Genomic DNA, 27404 nt, shown 5'->3' on the forward strand with positions numbered 1-27404 from the left:
AGCGGGGCTTTCCATGGTACTGTTACGCCCTCTATCTAGTTGTCTTATATACAGCTACACAGACAAGTTAGATTTGCATGATTTAGCGTAATGAATTCATCAGTATCATTTTGTTTCATATTTGAGATATATTGTGTTCTCAAAGCAAGTTATGTGCGTACTGCCAAATTACAGATACTGATAAGTGAATATTCATTCAATCAGTCACTTGCATGAACACAGAAATTGGTTAGTAGAACAACACATGAATAGAACACAGAAATTAGTTATAAGAAAAGCACATGTATACCATTTCCATCAGACTCATACAGCCAGTCCAGATTGTGTTATGAAGGATAGGCTGTCATTCAGCCAGGTAGGCTATTGATTGGGCGCTCCATCGCCCATCTGAAGGGTGAGGTATCAGGAAGACTCCTCACCAACTCTACTCAATGACTGCATCCCAAATGGGGACCTATTCCCAATGGGCTCTGGTCAAAAGTAGTGCACTATATAGAAAGTAGAGTGCTATTTGGGACACATACACTAGATTTCCAGTACTGAATAGACAAAGAGGAATGATGAAAAATACACTTGTGATTCTTGTGTTATATATTATAGAGGGAGGGAGGAATGGAGAGAGAGAGGGATGGAGAGAAGGAGGGATGAGAGAGAGAAAGAGAGGGAAGTAGAAGGAATAATACTGTATCTCTGGAAAACAGAGAGAGAGAGAGAATATTACCCCCCGCTCAACTATGATCAGGAGAAGTTTTCCTCTGCTTGCCATTGCCTTGATTAAATCTCCCATTTTAAAAAGGCCCTTGTGGCATTGTGATATGGAGGTACAGAGCTAAATGAAAGGTTGCCATTTATCAGCTCTGATTCTGATATTGAATCTGGCAAAGCTTGACCCTCAGCTGCTCCACTTTGCTCTGCTTCTCCTTCTCTCCCTCCCTCTCTCTCCATCCCTCCATTCTACCATTGCTTAACGCATATAAATAAATCAGGGGAATGAATTCCAATAAATGTTTTTCCTCATTGCTCTCTCCCACTGCAATCCACTGACTGATGGAGAGAACTGATAAGTGAATTGGTTTCCAGAGAGAGAGAGAGAGAGAGAGAGAGAGAGAGAGAGAGAATATTTCAGCCTGTTGCTTCCAGTTAGCAGGTCAAGGATCATGTGATGCTGCTTTCTGTTGCATCCTGTCTAGTTAGTGTGGTCCATAGGGTCACTGCTGGTGTGGCTGGCCTGCATCCAGTTTAGCATTAAACAGAGGAATACATGTAGCTTCCTCCAGTACACCTACTAGACCAGCGTTCAACAAGTCAAGATCACTTTCTGAGTCATAATGCAAGCTGAGATCTACTGCTCAGATATTTTTTAAACATAAGCCTATGCAACAATTAAAAACAGTTATGTTGCAGTGCGGTTTGTGCAGCAGGCTATAGGCCCAATACATTATCACTGCATATTGGATATGCTTGAATTTAATTGCCAATGTTGTTCTTCTCAGACCATTTTGAAATTATATGTAAAAAAATGTATGTATGTCATCACACTGGTAATAGAGCATTTGTTGTATTATTTGTGAGGCACAGCTGAGTGAGCAGAATAATTATATTTTTAATGATTTGTATGACTATTTTTTATTTATTTTAGGGGGATAAGCTTTAATATTGCAAATGGATTGTGGCTTCTATCAATGTAATTGTCTGCATCATTTCCAATGTGTCATATGTGTATACACATATATATGACACATTGGAAATGATGCAGACAATTACATTGATAGAAGCCGCAATATTAAAGCTGATCCCCCTAAATGTATTTGGCTAAGGTGTATGTAAACATCCGACTTAAACTGTGTGTGTGTGTGTGTGTGTGTGTGTGTGTGTGTGTGTGTGTCGTATTATATATATATATATCACATATATATATATATATATATATACACATATATATATATATATATATATATATATATATATATATATATATATATATATATATATAAATCACAAAAATGGACAGAAATGAAGGATATTCCATGCAAGAAATGGCCAAGAAACTGAAGATCTCGTTCAACGCACCATGCCATAATGACAAAGTGAAAACAGTTTTTTAGCAATGTTTGCTTATTATTTTAAAATAAAAAACGTAAGTACCTTATTTACATACATATTCAGACCCTTTGCTATGAGAATCGAAATTTAGCTCAGGGTATCCTGTTTCCATTGATCATCCTTGACATGTTTCTACATCTTGATTGGAAATCCCATTTGTATATCAAATTGATTGGGCATGATTTGGAAAGGCATACACCCATCTATATAAGGTCCCACAGTTGACAGTACAAGTCAAAGCAAAAACCAAGCCATGCGGGAAAAGGAATTGTCCGTATGGCTCTGAGACAGGATTGTGTCAAGGCACAGATCTGGGGAATGGAGCCAAAAAGCATTGAAGGTCACCAAGAACACAGAGACCATCATTCTTAACTGAATGAAGTTTGGAAGCACCAAGACTCTTCCAAGAGCTGGCCGCCCGGCCAAACTAAGCAAACAGGGGAGATGGGCATTGGACAGGGAGTAGACCAAGAGCCCAATGGTCACTCTGACAAGCTCCAGAGTTCCTCTGTGGATATGGGAGAACCTTCCAGAAGGACAACCATCTCTGCACTACTCCACCAATCAGGCGTTTATGGTCGAGTGGCCAGACGGAAGCCACACCTCAGTAAATGACACATGACAGCCCAGTTGGAGTTTGCCAAAAAGCACCTAAAGGAATCTCAAACCATGAGAAACAAGATTCTCTGGTCTGATGAGAATCTTCGTCACGTCATGTCTTTGGGAAACCTAGCACCATCCCTACAGTAAAGCATAGTGGTGGCAGCATCATGCTGTAGGGATGTTTTTCAGTACCAGGGACTGGGAGACTAGTCAAGATCGAGGGAAAAATTTACGGAGCAAAGTACAGAGCGATCCTTGATGAAAATCTGTTCAAGAGCGCTCAGTACCTCAGACTGGGGCGAAGGTTCACCTTCCAACAGGACAACGACCCTAAGCACACAGCCAAGACAATGCAAGAGTGACTTCGGGTCAGGTCTCTGAATGTCCAGAGTGGCCTAGCCAGAGCCCGGACTTGAACCCGATCAAACATCTCTGGAGAGAACTGAAAATAGCTGTGCGGCAACACTCCCCATCCAACATTACAGAGCTTGGGAGGATCTGCAGAGAAGAACGGGAGAAACTCCCAAAAAAACAGGTGTGCCAAGCATGTATCATCATACGCAAGAAGACTCGAGGCTGTAATCGCTGCCAAAGGTGCTTCAAGAAAGTGCTGAGTAAATGGTTTGAATATTTATGTAAAACATTTGCAAACATTTCTATAAACGTGTTTTTGCTCTCTCATTATTATTTATTTTATGTAGATTGACTATTTAATTAATTTTTTAACCTCTCTGGGCTAGGCGGGACGAATTCGTCCCACCTACGTAACAGCCAGTTGAATCCTGTGGCGCGATTTTCAAAACCTTTGAAATGCTATTACTTCAATTTCTCAAACATATGACTATTTTACAGCTATTTAAAGACAAGACTCTCGTTAATCTAACCACACTGTCCGATTTCAAAAGGCTTTACAACGAAAGCAAAACATTAGATTATGTCAGCAGAGTACCAAGCCAGAAATAATCAGACACCCATTTTTCAAGCTTGAAAAATGGGTGTCTGATTATTTCTGGCTTGGTACACTGCTGACATAATCTAATGTTTTGCTTTCGTTGTAAAGCCTTTTTGAAATCGGACAGTGTGGTTAGATTAACCTCTCTAGGCTAGGCGGGACGAATTCGTCCCACCTACGTAACAGCCAGTGTAATCCAGTGGCGTGATTTTCAAAACGTTAAAAATCCTATTACTTCAATTTCTCAAACATATGACTATTTTACAGCCATTTAAAGACAAGACTCTCGTTAATCTAACCACACTGTCCGATTTCAAAAAGGAAAATGCCATGTCTGGCGCAAACCCAACACCTCGCCTCACCCCAAGTCACCATCCCATGGTGGTGACAGCATCATGCTGTGGGGATGTTTTTCATCGACAGGGACTGGGAAACTGGTCAGAATTTAAGGAATGATGGATGGCACTAAATACAGGGAAATTCTTGAGGGAAACCTTTTTCAGTCTTCCAGAGATTTGATAATGGGTCGGAGGTTCACATTCCAGCAGGACAATGACCCTAAGCATACAGCTAAAGAAACACTTGAGTGGTTTAAGGGGAAGCACTTAAATGTCTTGGAATGGCCTAGTCAAAGCCCAGACCTCAATCCAATTGAGAATCTGTGGTATGACTTAAAGATTGCTGTACAAGGATCTGGAGCAGTTTTGCCTTGAAGAATGGGCAGAAATCCCAGTGGCTAGATGTGCCAATCTTATAGAGACATACCCCAGGAGACTTGCAGCTGTAATTGCTGCAAAAGGTGGCTCTACAAAGTATTGACTTCGCAGGGGGTGAATAGTTATGCACGCTCAAGTTTTCTGTTTTTTTTTGTCTTATTTCTTGTTTGTTTAACAATAGAAAAAATGTAGCATCTTCAAAGTGGTAGGCATGTTGTGTAAATCAAATGATACAACCCCCCCTAAAATCCATTTTAATTCCAGGGTGTATGGCAACAAAATAGGAAAAATGCCAAGGGGGTGAATACTTTTGCTAGCCACTGTATTTCCCTCAGATTACACAGATCCACAAATAATTTGAAATCAAACCCAATTTTGATGAACTCCCATATCTACTGGGTAAAATACCACAGTGTGCCATCACAGCAGCAATATTTGTGACCTGTTGCCACAAGAAAAGGGCAACCAGTGAAGAGCAAACACCATTGTAAGTACAATGTACCTTACTCCATTTGTACTTTAACCATTTACACATCATTACAACACTGTATATATATATACATAATATTACATTTGTAATGTCTTTATTCTTTTCGAACTACTGTGAGTGTAATGTTTACTGTTAAATTGTATTGTTTATTTCACTTTTGCATATTACCTACTTCACTTGCTTTGGCAATGTTAACATATGTTTCCCATGTCAATAAAGCCCCTTGAATTGAACTTCTGGTTTAAGAGAAAGACCTTGTGTAGCACATAGCTCTTCTGGTTTGAGAGAGACGGGAGAGAAAGATAGAGAAGCTTTAGGTAGCACATTGAACTTCTGGTTTGAGAGAGGGGGGGAGAAAGATAGAGAGGCTTTAGGTAGCACATTGCATTTCTGGTTTGAGAGAGAGAGAGAGAGAGATACTTTTTGTCTTTCTTTACTGAAGCATTCTCATTTTATTTAACCCCCCCCCCCCTGTACTGCAAACATGTACCATACTCACCTTTCCATCTACCACATGATACAAGCCAACATCACAATAGCCAAAACAATACCAACTCCTACAACCGTATATCCAAAACATCTTCCCCAGCTATACAGACAGCCCCCCAACACACCATATCTCCTCAAACATCTCCTCACTTTTTATCATTTTGTAGAACTCAAACTCAACCCTAAGACGCGCAGAGACCATCCCATTAAACAATAGTAAAGGGACTGTTGTCCCCCCAACTTTGACCCTGTTCCTCCTTGTTAGCCAAATAGCTAACTTTGCCTGAGCAAACAGAAAATTAAACAAAACACATTTGGCCTTCCCCTTACTTGAATACCTGTATCCAATTATAAACACCCCAACAGTAAAAACCACCCACATCCTCTCACACAGAAATTCCTAAAGAGACTTAATGGCATTAACCTGGTGCACACAGAAAACACATAAATCACAGTTTCTTTCATTTTACCAAAAGGACACTCCTGCCCGACTCCCGGTTTCTTCATGGAGCCCTGGCCAACCAACTGTTAGTGGCCAGGGCTCCATGAAGAACCCTCCACTGGAGGTCCCCTAACCTCTTTGGTACTGGGGGTTTGTAGTGCCCCCTCCATCTAAACCCCACCATACTCTCTGCCCCACATACCCCCTGCCACTGATGTGCTCTCACTCCTGTTAGGCTCCTAATGTTCCTAACCTTAACGCAGAGGTTGTAGAGGGTTTTACCTCCCACCCCTTCAAACTCTCCCAGGCTCGGAGTGTTAAAATCTACCAAGTCCTCCAGACCCCCTTGCCATTCTCCAGTCTCTGCCGTCACCTGCAGTGGCAGAAACATTGGTGGCAGCTCTCCCTTTGGCCGCTCAAACACCCCCCTTACCGGCTCAGACAGTGTCTCCTGGACCTCCTCCAGGAATCTCTCCAGCAGCCTAAGAGACGTTACTACTGTTTGTTTTGCCAAGACTTCCGTGATTTTCCACCCCTCCTCTCCCAGCAGTCTCAGGTCACCCAGACTTTGTAACCCCCCCTGCCATCAGTTGCCTCTGCAGGGTGGCCGACTGAACTGATCTCAAAGGAATGGCTTAGTTGTGGAAGATAGGCTCCTCCCACACCCACCGCCCAGGCTCCACACCCCCTCCTCTAGTGGGCCTTAGCAGCTGCCAGGTCCTCAGCACTGTAGAGTAAAAATCTGAGATGTGGATGTATTTGAAGGCCTACCTTCAAACTCAGTGCCTCTTTGCTTGACATCATGGGAAAATCAAAAGTAATCAGCCAAGACCTCAGAAAGATAGATGGCATCATGAGGATGGAAAATTATGTGGCTATATTGAAGAACAATATCTATTCTACCCTGCCTTTCTAAGGTCTTCGAAAGCTAAGTTAACAAACAGATTACCGACCATTTTGAATCTCACCGTACCTTCTCCGCTATGCAATCTGGTTTCAGAGCTGGTCATGGGTGCACCTCAGCCACGCTTAAGGTTCTAAACGATATCATAACCGCCATCGATAAGAGACATTACTGTGCAGCCGTATTCATCGACCTGGCTAAGGCTTTCGACTCCGTCAATCACCTCATTCTTATCGGCAGACTCAACAGCCTTGGTTTCTCAAATAATTGCCTCGCTTGGTTCACCAACTACTTCTCTGATAGAGTTCAGTATGTCAAATCGGAGGGCCTGTTGTCTGGACCTCTGGCAGTCTCTATGGGGGTGCCACAGGGTTCAATTCTCGGGCCGACTCTCTTCTCTGTATACATCAATGATGTCGCTCTCGCTGCTGGTGATTCTTTGATCCACCTCTACGCAGACGACACCATTCTGTATACCTCTGGCCCTTCGTTGGACACTGTGTTAACCTCTCTAGGGGGTGTGGGACCGTCCCACCTGGCCAACATCCTGTGAAATTGTAGAGCGCCAAATTCAAAAACAGAAATACTCATTATAAAAATTCATAAAACATACAAGTGTTATACATTGGTTTAAAGATTAACTTCTTGTTAATCCAACCACGGTGTCAGATTTCCAAAAGGCTTTACAGCGAAAGCATACATTGCAATGATCTGAGAACAGTGCCCAGCAGACAAATCATTACAAACTGTTACCAGCCAAGTAGAGGAGTTACAAAGTCAGAAATAGCAATAAAATGGATCACTTAGCTTTGATGATTTTCGAATGGTTGCACTCACAAGACTCCCATTTACTCAATAAATGTTCATTTTGTTCGATAAAGTCCCTCTTTATATCCAAAAACCTCCGTTTTGTTTGCGCGTTTTGTTCAGTAATCCACAGGCTCAAAGGCAGTAACAACAGATAGACGAAAAATCCGAAAAGTATCAGTAAAGTTCGTAGAAACATGTCAAACAATGTTTGTAATCAATCCCCAGGTAGTTTTCAGTCATAATAATCAATAACATTTCAACCGGACTAAAGCTTTGTCAATATAAAAGGAAAACAAGAAAGGCGTGCTCTCGGTCGAGTGCATGAAAAACTTCTGGGACACTGCAGTGTCCACTCATTCAGATTGGTCTTACTTCCTCATTTTTAATAATACAAGCCTGAAACAATTTCTAAAGACTGTTGACATCTAGTGGAAGCCATTGGAAGTGCAATTTGGGTCCAAAGTAAATGGATACTGTAATGGCATTCAATAGAAAACTACAAACATTAAAAAATCCCACTTCATGGATGGATTTTTCTCAGGTTTTCGTCTGCCATATTAGTACTGTTATACATTATTTTAACAGTTTTGGAACCTTTAGAGTGTTTTCTATGCAAATCTTATATGCATATCCTAGCTTCTGGGCCTGAGTACAAGGCAGTTGACATTGGGCACGCTTTTCATCCGGAAGTGAAAATAGTGTCGCCTACCCTAATGAAGTTAACCTCCAGATGAGCTTCGATGACATACAACTCTCCTTCCATGGCCTGAAACTGCTCTTAAATGCAAGTAAAGCTAAATGCATGCTCTTAACAGATCGCTGCCCGCACTTGCCCGCCCGCCCGTCCAGCATCACTACTCTGGACGGTTCTGACTTAGAATATGTGGACAACTACAAATACCTAGGTGTCTGGTTAGACTGTAAACTCTCCTTCCTGACTCACATTAAGCATCTCCAATCCAAAATTAAATCTAGAATCGGCTTCCTATTTCGCAACAAAGCATCCTTCACTCATGCTGCCAAACATACCCTTGTAAAACTGACCATCCTATCGATCCTCGACTTCGGCGATGTCATTTACAAAATAGCCTCCAACACTCTACTCAACAAATTGGATGCAATTTATCACAGTGCCATCCGCTTTGTCACCATAGCCCCATATACTACCCACCACTGCGACCTGTATGCTCTCGTTGGCTGGCCCTCGCTTCAAACTCGTCGCCACACCCACTGGCTCCAGGTCCTCTACAAGTCTTTGCTAGGTAAAGCCCCGCCTTATCTCAGATCACTGGTCACCATAGCAGCACCCACCCGTAGCATGCGCTCCAGCAGGTATATCTCACTGGTCACCCCCAAAGCCAATTCCTCTTTGGCCGCCTTTCCTTCCAGTTCTCTGCTGCCAATGACTGGAACGAACTGCAAAAATCTCTGAAGCTGGAGACTCTTACCTCCCTCACTAACTTTAAGCACCAGCTGTCAGAGCAGCTCACAGATCACTGCACCTGTACATAGCTCATCTGTAAATAGCCCATCCAGTCTACCTCATCCCCATACTGTAATTATTTATTTATTTATCTTGCTCCTTTGCATCCCGGTATCTCAACTTGCACATTCATACCATTCCAGTGTTTAATCGACCAATCCCATAGAGGTTAATTGCTGTATTGTAATTAATTTGCCACCATAGCCTATTTATTGCCTTACCTCTCTTATCCTACCTCATTTGCACATGCTGTACATATATTTTTCTACTGTATTATTGATTGTATGTTTGTTTATTCCATGTGTTGTTGTATGTGTCAAACTGCTTTGCTTTATATTGGCCAGGTCTCTGTTACAAATGAGAACTTGTTCTCAACTAGCCTACCTGGTTAACCTCTTACATCTAGACGTTCCGCTAGCGGAACACCTGCTCCAATATCCAATGATAGGCGTGGCGCGAATTACAAATTCATCAAAAATACAAAAACTTCAATTTTTCAAACATATGACTATTTCACAGCATTTTAAAGACAAGGCTCTCCTTTATCTAACCACACTGTCCGATTTCAAAAAGGCTTTACAGCGAAAGCAAAACATTAGATTATGTCAGCAGAGTACCAAGCCAGAAATAATCAGACACCCATTTTTCAAGCTAGCATATAATGTCACAAAAACCCAGAAGACAGCTAAATGCAGCACTAACCTTTGATGATCTTCATCAGATGACACACCTAGGACATTATGTTATACAATACATGCATGTTTTGTTCAATCAAGTTTATATTTATATCAAAAAACAGCTTTTTACATTAGCATGTGACGTTCAGAACTAGCATACCCCCCGCAAACTTCCGGGGAATTTGCTAACAATTTACTAAATTACTCACGATAAACGTTCACAAAAAGCATAACAATTATTTTAAGAATTATAGATACAGAACTCCTCTATGCACTCGATATGTCCGATTTTAAAATAGCTTTTTGGTGAAAGCACATTTTGCAATATTCTAAGTACATAGCCCAGCCATCACGGGCTAGCTATTTAGACACCCGGCAAGTTTAGCCTTCACCAAAATCAGATTTACTATTATAAAAGTTTGATTACCTTTTGTTGTCTTCGTCAGAATGCACTCCCAGGACTGCTACTTCAATAACAAATGTTGGTTTGGTCCAAAATAATCCATCGTTTATTCCGAATAGTGGCGTTTTGTTCGTGCGCCCCAGACACTATCCGAAATGGTAAATCAGGGTCGTGCGCATGGCGCAATTCGTGACAAAAAAATTCTAAATATTCCATTACCGTACTTCGAAGCATGTCAACCGCTGTTTAAAATCAATTTTTATGCAATTTATCTCGTAAAAAAGCGATAATATTCCGACCGGGAATCTCCTTTTCGGCAAAGAGAGGAAAAATCACAAAGACGGGGGCGGCCAGGCCACGCGCCTAAGCCCACAGTCCCTTGATCGGCCACTTGAGAAAGGCGATAATGTGTTTCAGCCTGGGGCTGGGATGACGACATTCAGGTTTTTCCCGGGCTCTGAGTGCCCATGGAAGACGTAGGAAGTGTCACGTTAGAGCAGAGATCCTTTGTAAAAGATAGAGATGGCAAAGAAGTTCAAGAAATGGTCAGACAGGCCACTTCCTGTAAAGGAATCTCTCAGGTTTTGACCTGCCATTTGAGTTCTGTTATACTCACAGACACCATTCAAACAGTTTTAGAAACTTTGGAGTGTTTTCTATCCAAAGCCAATAATTACATGCATATTCTAGTTACTGGGCAGGAGTAGTAATCAGATTAAATCGGGTACGTTTTTTATCCAGCCGTGAAAATACTGCCCCCTAGCCATAAAAGGTTAAATAAAAAGAAAAAAGAAAAAGAAAAAGTTGTAGACCTCCACAAGTCTGGTTCATCCTTGGGAGCAATTTCAAAATTCCTGAAGGTACCACGTTCATCTGTACAAACAATGGAACGCAAGTATAAACACCATGGGTCCACTCAGCCGTCATACCGCTCAGGAAGGAGACGCGTTCTGTCTCCTAGAGATGAGCGTACTTTGGTGCAAAAAGTGGAAATCAATCCCAGAACAATAGCAGAGGACCTTGTGAAGATGTTGGAGTAAACGGGTATCTATATCAACAGTAAAACAAGTCCTATATATTTTTGTATGTATTTTTACCATTATTTAACTAGGCAAGTCAGTTAAGATCAAATTCTTATTTTCAATGACGGCCTAGGAACAGTGGGTTATCTACGTTGTTCATATCAACATAACCTTAAAGGCCGCTCAGCAAGGAAGAAGCCACTGCTCCAAAACCACCATAAAAAAGCCAGACTATGGTTTGCAACTGCACATGGGGACAAAGATCGTACTTTTTGGAGAGAAGTCCTCTGGTCTGATGAAACAAAAAATATAACTGTTTGGCCATAATGACCATCGTTATGTTTTGAGGAAAAAGGGGGAGGCTTGCAAGCCGAAGAACACCATCCCAACCGTGAAGCACAGTGGTGGCAGCATCATGTTGTGGGGGTGCTTTGCTGCAGGAGGGACTGATACACTTCACAAAATAGATGGCATCATGAGGTAGGAAAATGATGTGGATATATTGAAGCAACATCTCAAGACATCAGTCAGAAAGTTAAAGCTTGGTTGCAAATGGATCTTCCAAATGGACAATGACCCAAGCATACTTCCATAGCTGTGACAAAATTGTTTAAGGACAACAAAGTCAAGGTAATAGAGTGGCCATCACAAAGAGTAGCCCTGACCTCAATCCTATAGAAAATGTGTGGGCAGAACTGAAAAAGCGTGTGTGAGCAAGGAGGCCTACAAACCTGACTCATTTACACCAGCTCTGTCAGGAGGAATGTGCCAAAATTCCCCCAACTTATTGTGGGAAGCTTGTGGAAGGCTACCCAAAACATTTGCCCAAGTTAAACAATTTAAAGGCAATGCTAACAAATACTAATTGAGTGCATGTAAACTTCTGACCCACTGGGAATGTGATGTAAGAAATAAAACTGAAATAAATAATTCTCTCTACTATTATTCTGACATTTCACATTCTTAAAATAAAGTGGTGATCCTAACTGACAGAAGACAGGAATTTTTACTAGAATTAAATGCCAGGAATTGTTAAACTGAGTTTAAATGTTTTTTTTTGGCTAAGGTGTAAATAAACTTCCGACTTCAACTGTATGTGTGTTTGCAGTAGCGCTGTATGTTTGAAGATGGGAGGATGATATGGGGTTAGTTCCCTATTTGGACAATCTGTCTCGACAAAGCAAATCATTAATACGCAGCTAGCTGACAATGTAACGGGTTTGGGAGGCTGACATCTTTTCAGATTCATACATAATTTACCTATTTAAGTTTTAATCTAATTAAGAAGACAAAAGAGCATGCTGCACAGCCAGCCGTGTCCATTGTGCAGTTTATTGTAATTTGTCTTGTCCTGGATGCAGAACTGAGCGATTCACTCCTAGCTGAAAAGTTCAAATTGTCTTTATTTGACAATTTCATGAAAAAAAACTTAGTTTAAGGTTAGGGTTAGGCATTAGGGCTGTGCCAGCTAGTGACCACTCTACAGAGCTGCCTCCAGAATAAGATTCATGACGAAAAACGCTAAACTACGTCCATTGTCAACATCAGTTTGGACTCTTTCTCACAATCTGGCTCCTTTCTCACTAATCTGGGTCCTGGACACAGGGGCCAGACTTGTTACCCAGGGTGCCTTGCAGTCGCAAGTGTGTGCCAGAAAGGGTTCTGTGATCTCACAGTGTATCCGATCTCTCTCTCTCTCAGCCAGCATGCTATTTCAGTCCCTTTCATTGCTCTCTGTCTGCTTCTTGATATGTCTGTCGGTCAGTCTGTCTGTTGTTGTGCAGCAGGGTCAGATTAGATAGGAGGGATGGAGGAAGTGAACAGAAAGACTTTAATATGCCTCCGCTGGCTATTGGGAAGCCTCTCTCTCTCTCTCTCTCTCTCTCTCTCTTCCGTGGCTAAACACCATGACAGCTAAGATAGCTGTCAGTCTGTCATTCTGTTTGTTCTGAATTCTGTACTCTGGTTTTCTGCTCGCTGGCTGGCATTGTTTGTTTTCAGTTGGTGACATGGTGTGTTGTTAGTATGCCTCAGCAGCAGAACAGCAGAGCGGTAGAAAAAGAGTCTGTATTTGTGTGCGTGAGTGTGCTAGGTGTTGTTTTGCATTGCACTACTTAGGTACTGTATTGCAGGCGGTGTGTGTGTTCTCTTCAGGTGGTGTGTTTTCTCTTCAGGCGGTGTGTGTTCTCTTCAGGCGATGTGTGTTCTCTTCAGGCGGTGTGTATTCTCTTCAGGCAGTGTGTGTTCTCTTCAGGCAGTGTGTTCCAGCAGGTCTTCCGACCGTGGCCACCAACTCACTTCTACCTGAGAATCTGACTACTACTTGTCCCAGGAGAGATGTCTCGTCTTGCCAGTCCCTTGGACCTGGACATTACCAGCAAGTACAGCACTTTGGGAGGGAAGGCCCGTGTGTGTTCTCTTCTGGCGGTGTGTGTGTTCTCTTCAGGCTGTGTGTGTGTGTGGTCTCGTCAGGTGGTGTGCGTGTGTGCGTGTGTGTGTGTGTGCGTGTGTGTGTGTGTGTGTGTGTGTGTGTGTGTGTGTGTGTGTGTGTGTGTGTGTGTGTGTGGTCTCTTCAGGCGGTGTGTTCACTTAATACTGACTGGGGTTGGATCCCGGCGTGGACGTTTTACTGTTATGATTATATACTAATACTTACTCCTCATCATTCTACCTTGCCTGCAGTTTCCCTAAAGTCCAATTTATACCCTACGGAGACGGACCCTGTGGAGCACAGAGCAGTGTTGCAAGGCTGTTTTTCGACGTACTCATTTTTTAATATTTTTTTTGGTCATTTTAGCAGATGCTCTTATCCAGAGCGACTTACAGTAGTGAATGCATACATTTCACACATTTCTTTTCTCTTTTTTTTTTCTTCGTACTCCCATGCCACATGAAAATTGTAACGCACTGTATCATTCCTTGCGTATTCCTGGGGCAGTGTTGTGTAGGCTCTGAAGCTCTCTTGGTTCCTTCATCTGATCTGTAGGCTATGCATCAAAGTAGCCTATTTTGCATTTATAAGCAAACATTAAACCAAACATTGTAGCCTTATTAAATACCCACAAAATGTATTTTGTTTAGAAGTAGGTACTGTTACATATACGCCGGGAGTCAGAAAGCAGGTGCAGAAGGTGAGTTTAATACGGAACAGATACAAAATAACGAACATGGGAAGCGTACTGAATGTGCGAGACAATCAATAACACCTAAGAACTGATGAAGACAGAGGGCTAAATAAAGGGAAGTAATCAGGGAAGTGATGAAGTCCATGTGTGCCTAATGATGATCAGCAGGTGTGGGTGATGAAGTTTGCCAGGTGTGCTTAATGATGTGTTGCCAGGACTTGTGTTTAGTAAACCAGTGACATCGAGTAGTGGAGCGGGAGTAGACATGACAGTATCACCCCTGACGCATGGCTCCAGCCGCAGGGTGACGCCAGCCAGGGGGACGGCTCTGAGTGCGAGGGGCAGGCTGGTGCGGACTGCGAAGTTGGGAATCTCGGATGATGTTAGGATCTAGAATGTTGTCCACCGGAACCCAACCCCGCTTCTCTGGACCGTACCCCTCCCACTTCACCAGGTACTGTAGCCAACACCCACAGCGTTGGGAGTCCAGGAGGGATCTAAAGGCATAGGTGGGCCTCCCTCGATGTCCAGGGGTGGTGGAGTGGTATCCTGGGGGATGGAATCAGCCAGGGCACCAGGAACCACCAGCCTGAGGAAACATGAAAAGAGGGTGTGATCCGGTAGTCAGTGGGGAGCTGTGAATGGTATGTTACCTCATTGACCCTACAAAGGACTTTGAAAGGCCCCACAAACCCAGGGAATCAGCAGGTGGAGCGGGAGGTTCCTGGTGGAGAGCCAGAAGCGATCACCAGGATGGAACACGGGAGCTTCACTGCAGTGGCGGTCCACCTTCTCCTTCTGTCGGTGGACGGCGTGTTGGAGCCTCACGTGCGCAGCGTTTCAAACCTCCTCTGCACGCTGGAACTACTCGTCCACCACAGGGGCTTCGGCCTGGCTCGGAGTCAGGGCCGGCTGGTACCCCAGGCTGCACTGGAAGGGAGACAGCCTGGTGGAGGAGTGATGAAGTGAGTTCTGGGCATACTCCGCCCAGGGAAGTATCCAGGCCCACTCACCCTGTCGGTCCTGACAGTGACTCCTAAGGAACCTCCCCAGCTCCTGGTTCATCCTCTCCACCTGCCCGTTGAACTGAGGCCGGTACCCGGAAACGAGGCTGACCGTGACCCCCAGCTTCTCCATGAATGCTCTCCATACCCGTGTCGTGAATGGGTGGCCACGGTCAGAAGACCTGCTGGAACAGTGCCAAAGTGACCTGGAGAGTGGTAGGGAGACCAAAGAGAGGGATTAAACAGCAGGATTTAGAAAACCTGTCCACAACAACCACAATAGGTGTAACCATCAGAAGAGGGGAGATCAGTGATGAAATCAATGGACAGATGAGAACAAAGCCGCTGAGGCACTGGAAGGGGAAGGTGTTTCCCTGCTGGAGCGTGCCGGGGAGATTTGGATTGGATACATATGGAACATGAGTTTACAGTGGGCGATGTCCTGTACCAAGGTGGGCCACCAGTACTTCTCGGAGAGGGATTGGATGGTGCAGGTAATACCTGGTTGTCCAGCGGTGAGGGATGTGTGTGCCCAGGTCAACAGCCGATCTCTCACGCCCGTGGGAATGTAGATGCGTTCTGGAGGGCAGGTAGCAGGAGCGGGTTCCCTCTCCAGAGCCTGGCGGATGTCCACATATACAGTGCTTCCCAAAACACAGGGCCAATGATACGGGAGGACCAGCTGATGGGCTGGTGGGCACTCACAGGACTCTCATTCGGCGTGGAACCATAGGGTAAGGGGCAGAAGGTCTTCCGGCATCCTGGTCCCCAGGCAGTGATTTTCATGATCGACCATGAGATGGTGTGTTATGATGTTGGAGCCACGGGAGCCTGAAGATTAACTTGTCTACGGGTGTGGTGGTAATGAAGACTGGAAGACATTCCTGATGCATGGGTCCCACAGTGAGGGTGAGTGGTGCATTGATGTGTGTAATTGTGCCGGATCCCAAACGTTGCGTATCTAGGGCTTGTACAGGAAAAGGAGAGGAGAGCGGGTATGAGGTTTAGTTCAGGAGGAGGCGAGGACCTGGTCAATGAAGTTCCCTCCGGAACCAGAGTTCACTAGAGCTGTGGAGACAACACTTGAGGTACAGCCAGACAGTGAAATAGGAACCAGAAAGGGTTTGGTGGAAAACGATGATACTGGAATACTCACGCCTACCCTGGGGTATGGAAGATCACGGGGCCACCCCTCTGCTCTAGTGGACCCCGGATTAGAGCACACTGTACACCACTGAACACCACTGAACCTGATGCCCCTCCAGGCTGCAATAGGCACAGAGCCCCAGCTGTCTCCGTCGACACCGCTCTACCGCGGAGAGGTGTGTGGCCCCTACCTCCATGGGTTCAGGTTCTGCCTCAGGACAGCCAAAGGAGGGAGGTGAGGTGGACACCAGCGCTCCCGAAAAAGGTTATCCAGATGGATGGCCATCGAGATGAGAGTGTCCAAGGATATGTTGTCATCCCGACATGCCAACTTCATCTCGACCTCCTCGCGCAGTCCACTGTGGAATAGAGTGCGCAGCGCCGGCTCATTCCATCCGCTGGAGGCTGCCACAGTGCAAAAGGTGAGTGTGTACACCGCAGCAGTCTGGGCACCCTGCCGGAGCTGGAAAATACGCTCGCCTCCCTCTCTGCTCTCTGGAGGATGGTCGAAGACTGCCCTGTACAGAGTCATGAACCTCTCATACAAACCCTGCACTTCCTCTCCTCTCTCCCAGACGGCCGTATCCCACTCCAGGGTCCTTCCGGTCAGCAGGGAAATGATCTTGGACCTCTCGGTGGTGAGGGCTCCAGTCTGATAGACGGAAATAGAGGGAGTACTGGATTAGGAAGCCACGGCTTTTCGATGGAGTATCATCATATTTCTCTGGAAGGGACAGTCAGGCATCACTGACATGGGCGGAAGGCTGGGTAGGCTGGGGGGCTGGCTCACTGGCGATCCGTGGTAGGAGGGTATGGAGAACCTCACTGGTGGTATTGAGGCGGTGGAGAATGAGGAGGACCTCCTCCATGGCCGTACCCAATTTTGCCAGCTGATCGTGGTGTTGATGGAGTAGATGCCCGTCTGGTATAGGGTTGAATCTTCTGCTGCTTCCATATTCCTAAAGTGCTACTCTGTTATGTATATGCTAGGAGTCAGAAAGCAGGTGCAGAAGGTGAGTTTAATATGGAACAGATACCAAAGCAAAAACATGGGACGCATACTGAATGTAAGAAACAACTTTTTATCGATCCCTTATTTTACCAGGTAAGTTGACTGAAAACACATTCTCATTTACAGCAATGACATGGGGAATAGTTACAGCGTAATGACCACAGAGATTCACCCTACACAATCACTGCCCTGGGGCATTGGGATGGTTTTTTGGACCAAAGGAAAGGGTGCCTCCTACTGGCACTCCAACACCACTTCCAGCAGCATGTGGTCTCCCATACAGGGACCAACCAGAACAAACTCTGCTTAGCTTCAGAAGCAATGCAGCAGTGGGATGCAGGGTGGTATGCATCCCATTGCATACCACCCTAATGAAGGATGAACACAGAGGGCTAAATAAAAGGGAAGTAATCAGGCAAGTGATAAAGTCCAGGTATGCCTAAGGATGAGACGCAGGTGTGTGTGATGAAGGGTGCCAGGTGGGTGTAATGATGGTTTGCCAGGACCGATGGTTAGTAAACCGGCGACGTCGAGTGGCGGAGCGGTGGATCGGGAGTAGACGTGACAGTAACTAGTGATTCCAGGCAATTGGTAAAAACAGCTGCGAGATATGTTATTTTTCTCTGCACCAAACCATAAAGATATTGTATTTTTAGCTGATTTTGAAGTGAATTCATTCAAGCAGCATAGAGTATCAAACTGGGATAACGTTGTAGGTTACACCGGCAAGTACAAGAATATTTGCCAGGGCACATTATTTAATTATAAATCAGATTATTTCACATAGCGACGTGGGAAGCTAATCAACTTCAAAATCACTTCAACTTCAAGATTGCTGTCTTGGTTTAGATTGGCATTAAATAGGCAGTCTATTTTGCATTGATAACCCAATATAATGTAATATTTTGCTATTTGGGGGTCTAAGAACACATGGACCGGCAAGGTTATCTATTTGCTATTTGGGGTCTAAGAACACATGGACAGGCGAGGGTGTCATGTTACAAAAGGTGTGCGTTGATAAATACAATTCTGACTCCACCCATTAAGTGTGTGGAAACCTTAAACTGACAGCAGAACTGCCTCTTTCTCTTTCTCTCTCGCTCTCTCTTAGCAAGTCTGTCATTTGTTGGTGTTTTACACTTCATAGTAGGCTGCTTGCATGTTATTGTGCCGGCTGTAAATGAGTCTTGGCCTCTCTGCGAAGACAGCAATATGTCTGTAAAACATCCATTTAGGTAAACCATCAATGCTGTGGAGCGATTCTCTCTCTCACAGTTTAAACGTAAACTTTTCCTGAGCACTTAACATCTCATGTTTCATTTGTGCTGGATACTGTGATGCTATGAGTGCTGTGTTTTCACTGAAGATGAGACGGATTATGGATGCTATCGCTCTGATCATATCGGTGAAATGTGTTTTTTCTCTCATAACACATTTTACACCACTATTGCCGATAGTAACACATACCCATCCAGATAAAAGGCTTCTCTCTCTGGGAGATGCATAATGTGTTATACAAGGAGTGTTTTCATGCTAATCACATGTCTGTTGACTCAGTAAGTGCAATCACACATGATTGCGGGAGCTCCTCTCTCCCACGGGTCTGACTTTCAACCTGCTCACATACTGTTCATACACACACTATTACCAGAGGAATGTGCCAGAGGGATGTGACTCGTGGGGGGTTGGACTGAAGCAGAAAACAGGCACTTGGACTGCTCAGTCAGAGGCCCCATAATTCTCTGCACCTTTCTCCGGCATGGCTTCAAATTACGATTGGGACAGAGCTCCCCTCTCTCTCACCCCGTTTGAATCCTCCTTCACCCCCCAGCCACCTGTTCTACTATAACTCATAGGCTGAACCTCAAACGGAACCCTTTGAGCACTTCAAGCACTCGATCACTCGATATGCGTGTTCACGAGTCAATCAAGTCAATCTGAAATGCTAGTTGTTGAGTCATTAAGAGCTCCACTGCACCCTTTGGAAGCCTCTTTATCTCAACAACCTCAGCAGCAACTTCTTCCCATGAATCTTAGCATGTGACCTAGCAACAACAGTCACTACTATGTCACCCTCAAAAGTAGTAAATCTAAATAAATCAAGAAATGTGTAATAAAAAAATAATTCTTAGTCACCCGATTTTACATATAGCTAAGGAGTTTAGTGCATTTTGGAAGTTTGATCATGTACAGGAACACTTGTTCATTATTAATTAACTTGCTAGCTAAGCCTGAATCATTGAATTCATATGTGATGAAAGAGAAGCTGACCAACTAGTTCAACACTAAATGCAATGCTCCTTCTATAAGAAATAACATTATTTTATCGCAATGAAGGAATGAAGCAGCAAACAGCCTGCTCACCAGTTAGCTGCTGCATGTTTAGCTGACCCAACATTACAATGTAGCAATTGATGCTTTGGAAACATGCTGATGTACGGATTGACTGCTGGGAACATGTCTACAACTTCATCAGCAAGCTGTCAAACTATCCTAAGTGACAAGCGACATGCAGTGCAGTGCGCAACATCATTACCTAGCTAGCTAACATTCCATCCCTGTGTTTGTCAGTGAAGCTAGCTTGCAAAAGGCAAGCTACAACAAGCTAAACCAGCTGAGGAAATCACTGGCGACCAATATACTTGCACATATTTTGTGCAGGAGAAGAGAGAAATTGTTTTGTTTAAAAAACTTTCTCACTGTCTATCAGAGTGCTGGTCTCTATCTGCGCATGTCCCCAGTGCCTGTGTTTCATGACAAGTGATGCATGCCACAAGACAGGTCACAGGAGACAATGCTTACGGATGGATTTAGAATTTTGGAAGTGGCAGTTGGAAACGTCTCAATGCTCTTTGTGGCCACAAATCTTGTAGACTCGAGTGATCACTATCGAACACAATAGTAAGTGGACTATAAATAAAGGGCTCAGGGGCCAAGTGTTCGGTTTGAGATTCAGCCATACTGTACTAGCCTCCACTACCCTTCCACCCCGCATAGCTCATACTAAGACATATCCACTCCATCCCACTGTAACTTATACTAGGCTCTTCCATCCCCATCCACTCCCTCCCACTGTAAGTCATTACTTGCATCCCCTACTCTCAGATGTAGTGTTTCCAATGCTGCTAACACACAGAGACATGGATCCACCCCTACACACTGAGTAATAGCTGCCATTATGTCTAGCTGGGGATATTGTATATTTCCCTTCTTTCTCTCTCTTTTCTGTGCTCACCCAAACATGTTCATGTTACTCCACTTTTGTCTGTCTGTCTGTCTGTCTGTCTGTCTGTCTGTCTGTCTGTCTGTCTGTCTGTCTGTCTGTCTGTCTGTCTGTCTGTCTGTCTGTCTGTCTGTCTGTCTGTCTGTCTGTCTGTCTGTCTGTCCTGTCTGTCCTGTCTATCTCGTTCCTCCTGTCTCGCTTTCTCTTTCCCACTCACACATCAAATTACACCTCCTCCTGTGGTTCTCGCACTCTGTTACTCCTCTAGTGGGAAACTTCACTCTCTCTCTCTCTCTCTCCTCTCTCTCTCTCTCTCTCTCTCTCTCTCGCTCTCTCTCGCTCTCTCTCAAATTTAATTCAAAGGGCTTTGAATTAAATTCAATGGGGTTAATTCAAAGGGGTTAGACTGTAAACTCTCCTTCCAGACTCATATTAAGCATCTCCAATCCAAAATTAAATCTAGAATCGTTTTCCTATTTCGCAACAAAGCATCCTTCACTCATGCTGCCAAACATATCCTCGACTTCGGCGATGTCATTTACAAATTAGCCTCCAACACTCTACTCAACAAATTGGATGCAGTCTATCACAGTGTCATCCGTTTTGTCACCAAAGCCCCATATACTACCCACCATTGCGACCTGTACGCTGTCATTGGCTGGCCCTCGCTTCATACTCGTCGCCAAACACACTGGCTCCAGGTCATCTACAAGTCTCTGCTAGGTAAAGCCCCACCTTATCTCAGCTCACTGCTCACCATAGCAGCATCCACCCGTAGCACACGCTCCAGCAGGTATATCTTACTAGTCACCCCCAAGGCCAATTCCTCCTTTGGCTGCCTTTCCTTCCAGTTCTCTGCAGCCAATGTCTGGAAGGACCTGAAAAAAATCACTGAAGCTGGAGACTCCTATCTCCATCACTAGCTTTAAGCACCAGCTGTCAGAGCAGTTCACAGATCACTGCAACTGTACTTAGCCCATCTGTAATATAGCCAATCAAACTACATCATCCCCATACTGTATTTATTTATCTTGCTCCTTTGCACCCCAGTATCTCTACTTGCACATTCATCTTCTGCACATCAGTCACTCCAGTATTTAATTGGTATATTGTAATTACTTTGCCACCATGGCCTATTTATTGCCTTACCTCCCTTATCTTACCTCATTTGCACACACTGTATATAGATGTTTTCTACTGTATTATTGACTGCATGTTTGTTTATTCCATTGTTAACTCTGTGTTGTTGTATGTGTCGAACTGCTTTGCTTTATTCTTGGCCATGTCGCTGTTGTAAATGATAACTTGTTCTCAACTAGCCTACCTGGTTAAATAAAGGTTAAATAAAAATAATAAAAAATACATGTACAATGGTGTTTGTTCTTCACTTGTTGCCCTTTTCTTGTGATTGCACACTGTGGTATTTCAGCTAATAGATATGGGAGTTTGTCAAAATTGTGTTTGTTTTCTAATTCTTTGTGGGTCTGTGTAATATGAGGAAAATATGTTACTCTAATATGGTCATATATTTGGCAGGAGGTTAGGAAGTGCAGCTCAGTTTCCACCTCATTCTGCGGGCAGTGTGCACATAGCCGGCCTTCTCTTGAGAGCCTGGTCTGCCTATGGCGGCCTTTCTCAATAGCAAGGCTATGCTCACTGAGTCTGTACATAGTCAAAGCTTTCATTCATTTTGGGTCAGTCACAATGGTCAGGTATTTTGCCACTGTGTACTCTCTCTCTCAATCTCTTCCCCTCCACCCTATCTATCCAGCCTAGCTACATGTCAGCCATTTAATCAGTGCGATTATCTTACCACCAGTCACTGAAAAATGCATGCCTTCCAACCAATTTAACAAGCTGGAAATGTACCATCAGCTGAGGAACACATCCAACTCCACCACTTTCCCCAGAGCACACTGGAGGGCTGACCGCATTGACTCAGACACCGATACAGAGAGGATGTGGGATGTCATTGTGCGTGTGTATGTGCGTGTGTGTGGGGCGGGGTATTAGGGGTCAGCAGTATCACAAGCCAGGCTGCCAGGCAGCCAGGCAGCCAGACTCAGTATGGTGTCAGTCTCACCTTTAATTGGTCAGCATTTAGCTAGAGCCAGGAGGTGATATTTAACCTCCATTGCACCACTACTTCCTGTGGCGATGGCACCTGTGTCACCTAACTCATTATGTCACCTAACTCATTATGTCACCTAACTCATTATGTCACCTAACTCGTTATGTCACCTAACTCGTTATATCACCTAACTCATTATGTAACATAACTCATTATGTCATCTAACTCATTCAGTCATCTAACTCATTCAGTCATCTAACTCTTTATGTTTCTTGCTCATTATGTCACCTATTTCATTATGTCATCTAACTCATTATGACATCTAACTCGTTTTGTCACCTAACTCGTTATGTCATATAACTCATTATTTCATCTAACTCATTATTTCACCTCACTCATTATGTCATCTAACTCATTATGTCATCTAACTCATTATGTCACCAAAGTCTTTATGTAAAATTAAATTAAATTAAATTACATTTTATTGGTCACATACACATGTTTAGCAGATGTTATTGTGGTTGTAGCCAAATGCTTGTGTTTCTAGCTCCAACAGTGCAGTAATATCGAACATGTAATATCTGACAATTTCACAACAATACAAACAATACACACAAATCTAAGTACAGGAATTGTAAGGATCAACGCTTGAGACGAGAAGCAGGTACAAGCAGTGAACATGCAATAACCACGGACTGGAACAGAATATGGACAGCGTCTGGACAGGGGAAATGGAAACGGCAATAATGCTGACAAGGGGATGAAACAGAGGACAGATATAGGGAAGGCAATCAAAAAATGTGTAGGAGTCCAGGTGAGCCAAGTGAGCGCTGATGTGCATAATGATGGTGACAGGTGTGCGTAATGAAGGGCCCTCGAGCGCCAGAGAGGGAAGGCGGGAACAGGCGTGACAGTACCCCACCCCTCTCTAGGGGCGCCACCCAGTGTCCTACCTGGGTGAGCCTGACGGGCCGGCCGAGGCATGGGCTCTAAACAAGTCGGCAGAGGCGTGGGACCCTGGTGAGCCGGCTATGGCGTGGGAGCCTGACGAACCTGCTGAGGCGTGAAAGCTTGACAATCGTGCTGAGGCATGGGAGCTTGACGAGCCGGCTGAGGCGTGGGAGCCCGATTAACCGGCTGAAGCATGACGTGGGATGGGCGCCTGCTGAGCCAAGAAAACCTCTCGAGCCAGCTAAGACGTAGGAGCCCGACGAGCCAGGTGAGGCATCTCCGGTTCCATCGGCGACGGCACCCGGACCTGACGTCACCAACAAAAACAAAATAACAAAAACTCCCTGATGCTTCACATATTGGACAGCATTCTGTAAGGATCGACGCAGGAGACGAGAAGCAGGTACAGGGAGTGAACATTTAATAACATCGGACAGGAACAGAATACGGACAGCGTCTGGACAGGGGGAATGGAAACAACAATAATGCTGACACGGGGATGAAACAGAGAAAACAGACAGATATAGGGAAGGCAATCAAAACATGAAAGAGTCCAGGTGAGTCCAGTGAGCGCTGATGTGCGTAATGATGGTGACAGGTGCCCTCGAGCGCCAGATAGGGAGAGCGGGAGCACGCATGACAGGAATTTAATTAAGAATATATAAATATTTTTAATGAGCAATGTCAGAGCAGCATAGACTAAGATACAGTAGAATAGGATATAATACAGTATATACAAATGAGATGAGTAATGCAAAGTATGTAAACATTATTAAAGTGACTAGTGTTCCATTTATTAAAGTGGCCAGTGATTTCAAGTCTATGTATATAGGCAGCAAACTCTAATGTGCTCTAATGTCCTCCGGGACACCTACATCACCCGATGTCACAAGAAGGCCAAAAAGATCATCAAGGACAACAACCCGAGCCACTGCCTGTTCACACCACTATCATCCAGAAGGTGAGGTCAGTACAGGTGAGTCAAAGCTGGGCCCGAGAGACTGAAAAACAGATTATATCTCAAGGCTATCAGACTGTTAAACAGCCATCATGAACATAGAGAGGCTGTTGCCAACATACAGACTGAAATCTCTGGCCACTTAAATAAATGGACTTAATAAAGGTATCACTAGTCACTTTAAATAATGCTACTTTAATAATGTTTACATGTCCCACATTACTCATCTCATATGTTTATTTATTTATTTATTTTACCTTTATTTAACCAGGTAGGCAAGTTGAGAACAAGTTCTCATTTACGATTGCGACCTGGCCAAGATAAACCAAAGCAGTTCGACACATACAACAACACAGAGTTACACATGGAGTAAAACAAACATACAGTCAATAATACAGTAGAAAAATAAGTCTATATACAATGTGAGCAAATGAGGTGAGATAAGGGAGGTAAAGGCAAAAAAGGCCATGGTGGCAAAGTAAATACAATATAGCAAGTAAAACACTGGAATAGTAGATTTGTAATGGAAGAAAGTGCAAAGTAGAAATAGAAATAATGGGTTGTAAAGGACCAAAATAAAAAAAGAAATAAATGAATACAGTAGGGGCAGAGGTAGTTGTTTGGCCTAAATTATAGATGGGCTCTGTACAGGTGCAGTGATCTGTGAGCTGCTCTGACAGCTGGTACTTAAAGCTAGTGAGGGAGATAAGTGTTTCCAGTTTCAGAGATTTTTGTAGTTCGTTCCAGTCATTGGCAGCAGAGAACTGGAAGGAAAGACGGCCAAAGCAGGAATTGGCTTTGGGGGTGACCTGAGATATATACCTGCTGGAGCGCGTGCTACAGGTGGGTGACCAGTGAGCTGAGATAAGGGGGGACTTTACCTAGCAGGGTCTTGTAGATGACCTGGAGCCAGTGGGTTTGGCAACGAGTATGAAGCGAGGGCCAGCCAACGAGAGTGTACAGGTCGCAGTGGTGGGTAGTATATAGGGCTTTGGTGACAAAACGGATGGCACTGTGATAGACTGCATCCAATTTATTGAGTCGGGTATTGGAGGCTATTTTGTAAATGACATCGCCGAAGTCGAGGATCGGTAGGATGGTCAGTTTTACAAGGATATGTTTAGCAGCATGAGTGAAGGATGCTTTGTTGCGAAATAGGAAGCCGATTCTAGAATTAATTTTGGATTGGAGATGTATAATGTGAGTCTGGAAGGAGAGTTTACAGTCTAGCCAGACACCTAGGTATTTATAGTTGCTGGACGGGCGGGCAGGTACGGGCAGCGATCGGTTGAAGAGCATGCATTTTGTTTTACTAGTATTTAAGAGCAGTTGGAGGCCACGGAAGGAGAGTTGTATGGCATTGAAGCTCGTCTGGAGGGTTGTTAACACAGTGTCCAAAGAAGGGCCAGAAGTATACAGAATGGTGTCGCCTGCGTAGAGGTGGATCAGAGACTCACCAGCAGCAAAAGCGACATCATTGATGTATACAGAGAAAAGAGTTGGCCCAGGAATTGAACCCTGTGGCACCCCCATAGAGATTACCAGAGGCCCGGACAACAGGCAAACTGATTTGACACATTGAACTCTATCAGAGAAGTAGTTGGTGAACGAGGCGAGGCAATTATTTGAGAAACCAAGGCTATTGAGTCTGCCGATGAGGATGTGGTGATTGACAGAGTCGAAAGCCTTGGCTAGGTCAATGAATATGGCAGCACAGTATTGTTTCTTATCGATGGTGGTTACGATATATTACATTTACATTTACATCATTTAGCAGACGCTCTTATCCAGAGCGACTTACAAATTGGTGCATTCACCTTATGATATCCAGTGGAACAACCACTTTACAATAGTACATCTCTATCCTTTTTTTGGGGGGGGGGGGGTTAGAAGGATTACTTTATTCTATCCCAGGTATTCCTTAAAGAGTTGGGGTTTCAGGTGTCTCCGGAAGGTGGTGATTGACTCCACTGTCCTGGCGTCGTGAGGGAGCTTGTTCCACCATTGGGGTGCCAGAGCAGCGAACAGTTTTGACTGGGCTGAGCGGGAACTGTGCTTCCGCAGTGGTAGGGAGGCGAGCAGGCCAGAGGTGTATGAACGCAGTGCCCTTCTTTGGGTGTAGGGACTGATCAGAGCCTGCAGTTACGGAGGTGCCGTTCCCCTCACAGCTCTGTAGGCAAGCACCATGGTCTTGTAGCAGATGCGAGCTTCAACTGGAAGCCAGTGGAGTGTGCGGAGGAGCGGAGTGACGTGAGAGAACTTGGGAAGGTTGAACACCAGACGGGCTGCGGCATTCTGGATGAGTTGTAGGGGTTTAATGGCACAGGCAGGGAGCCCCGCCAACAGCGAGTTGCAGTAATCCAGACGGGAGATGACAAGTGCCTGGATTAGGACCTGTGCCGCTTCCTGTGTAAGGCAGGGTCGTACTCTGCGAATGTTGTAGAGCATGAACCTACAGGATCGGGTCACCACCTTGATGTTAGCGGAGAATGACAGGGTGTTGTCCAGGGTCACGCCAAGGCTCTTAGCACTCTGGGAGGAGGACACAATGGAGTTGTCAACCATGATGGCGAGATCATGGAACGGGCAGTCCTTCCCCGGGAGGAAGAGCAGCTCCGTCTTGCCGAGGTTCAGCTTGAGGTGGTGATCCGTCATCCACACTGATATGTCTGTGAGACATGCAGAGATGCGATTCGCCACCTGGTTATCAGAAGGGGGAAAGGAGAAGATTAATTGTGTGTCATCTGCGTAGCAATGATAGGAGAGACCATGTGAGGATATGACAGAGCCAAGTGACTTGGTGTATAGCGAGAATAGGAG

The sequence above is a fragment of the Salmo salar genome, chromosome 01, assembly GCF_965601325.2.
Source record: "Salmo salar chromosome 01, fSalSal1, whole genome shotgun sequence".
Taxonomy (NCBI): Eukaryota; Metazoa; Chordata; class Actinopteri; order Salmoniformes; family Salmonidae; genus Salmo; species Salmo salar.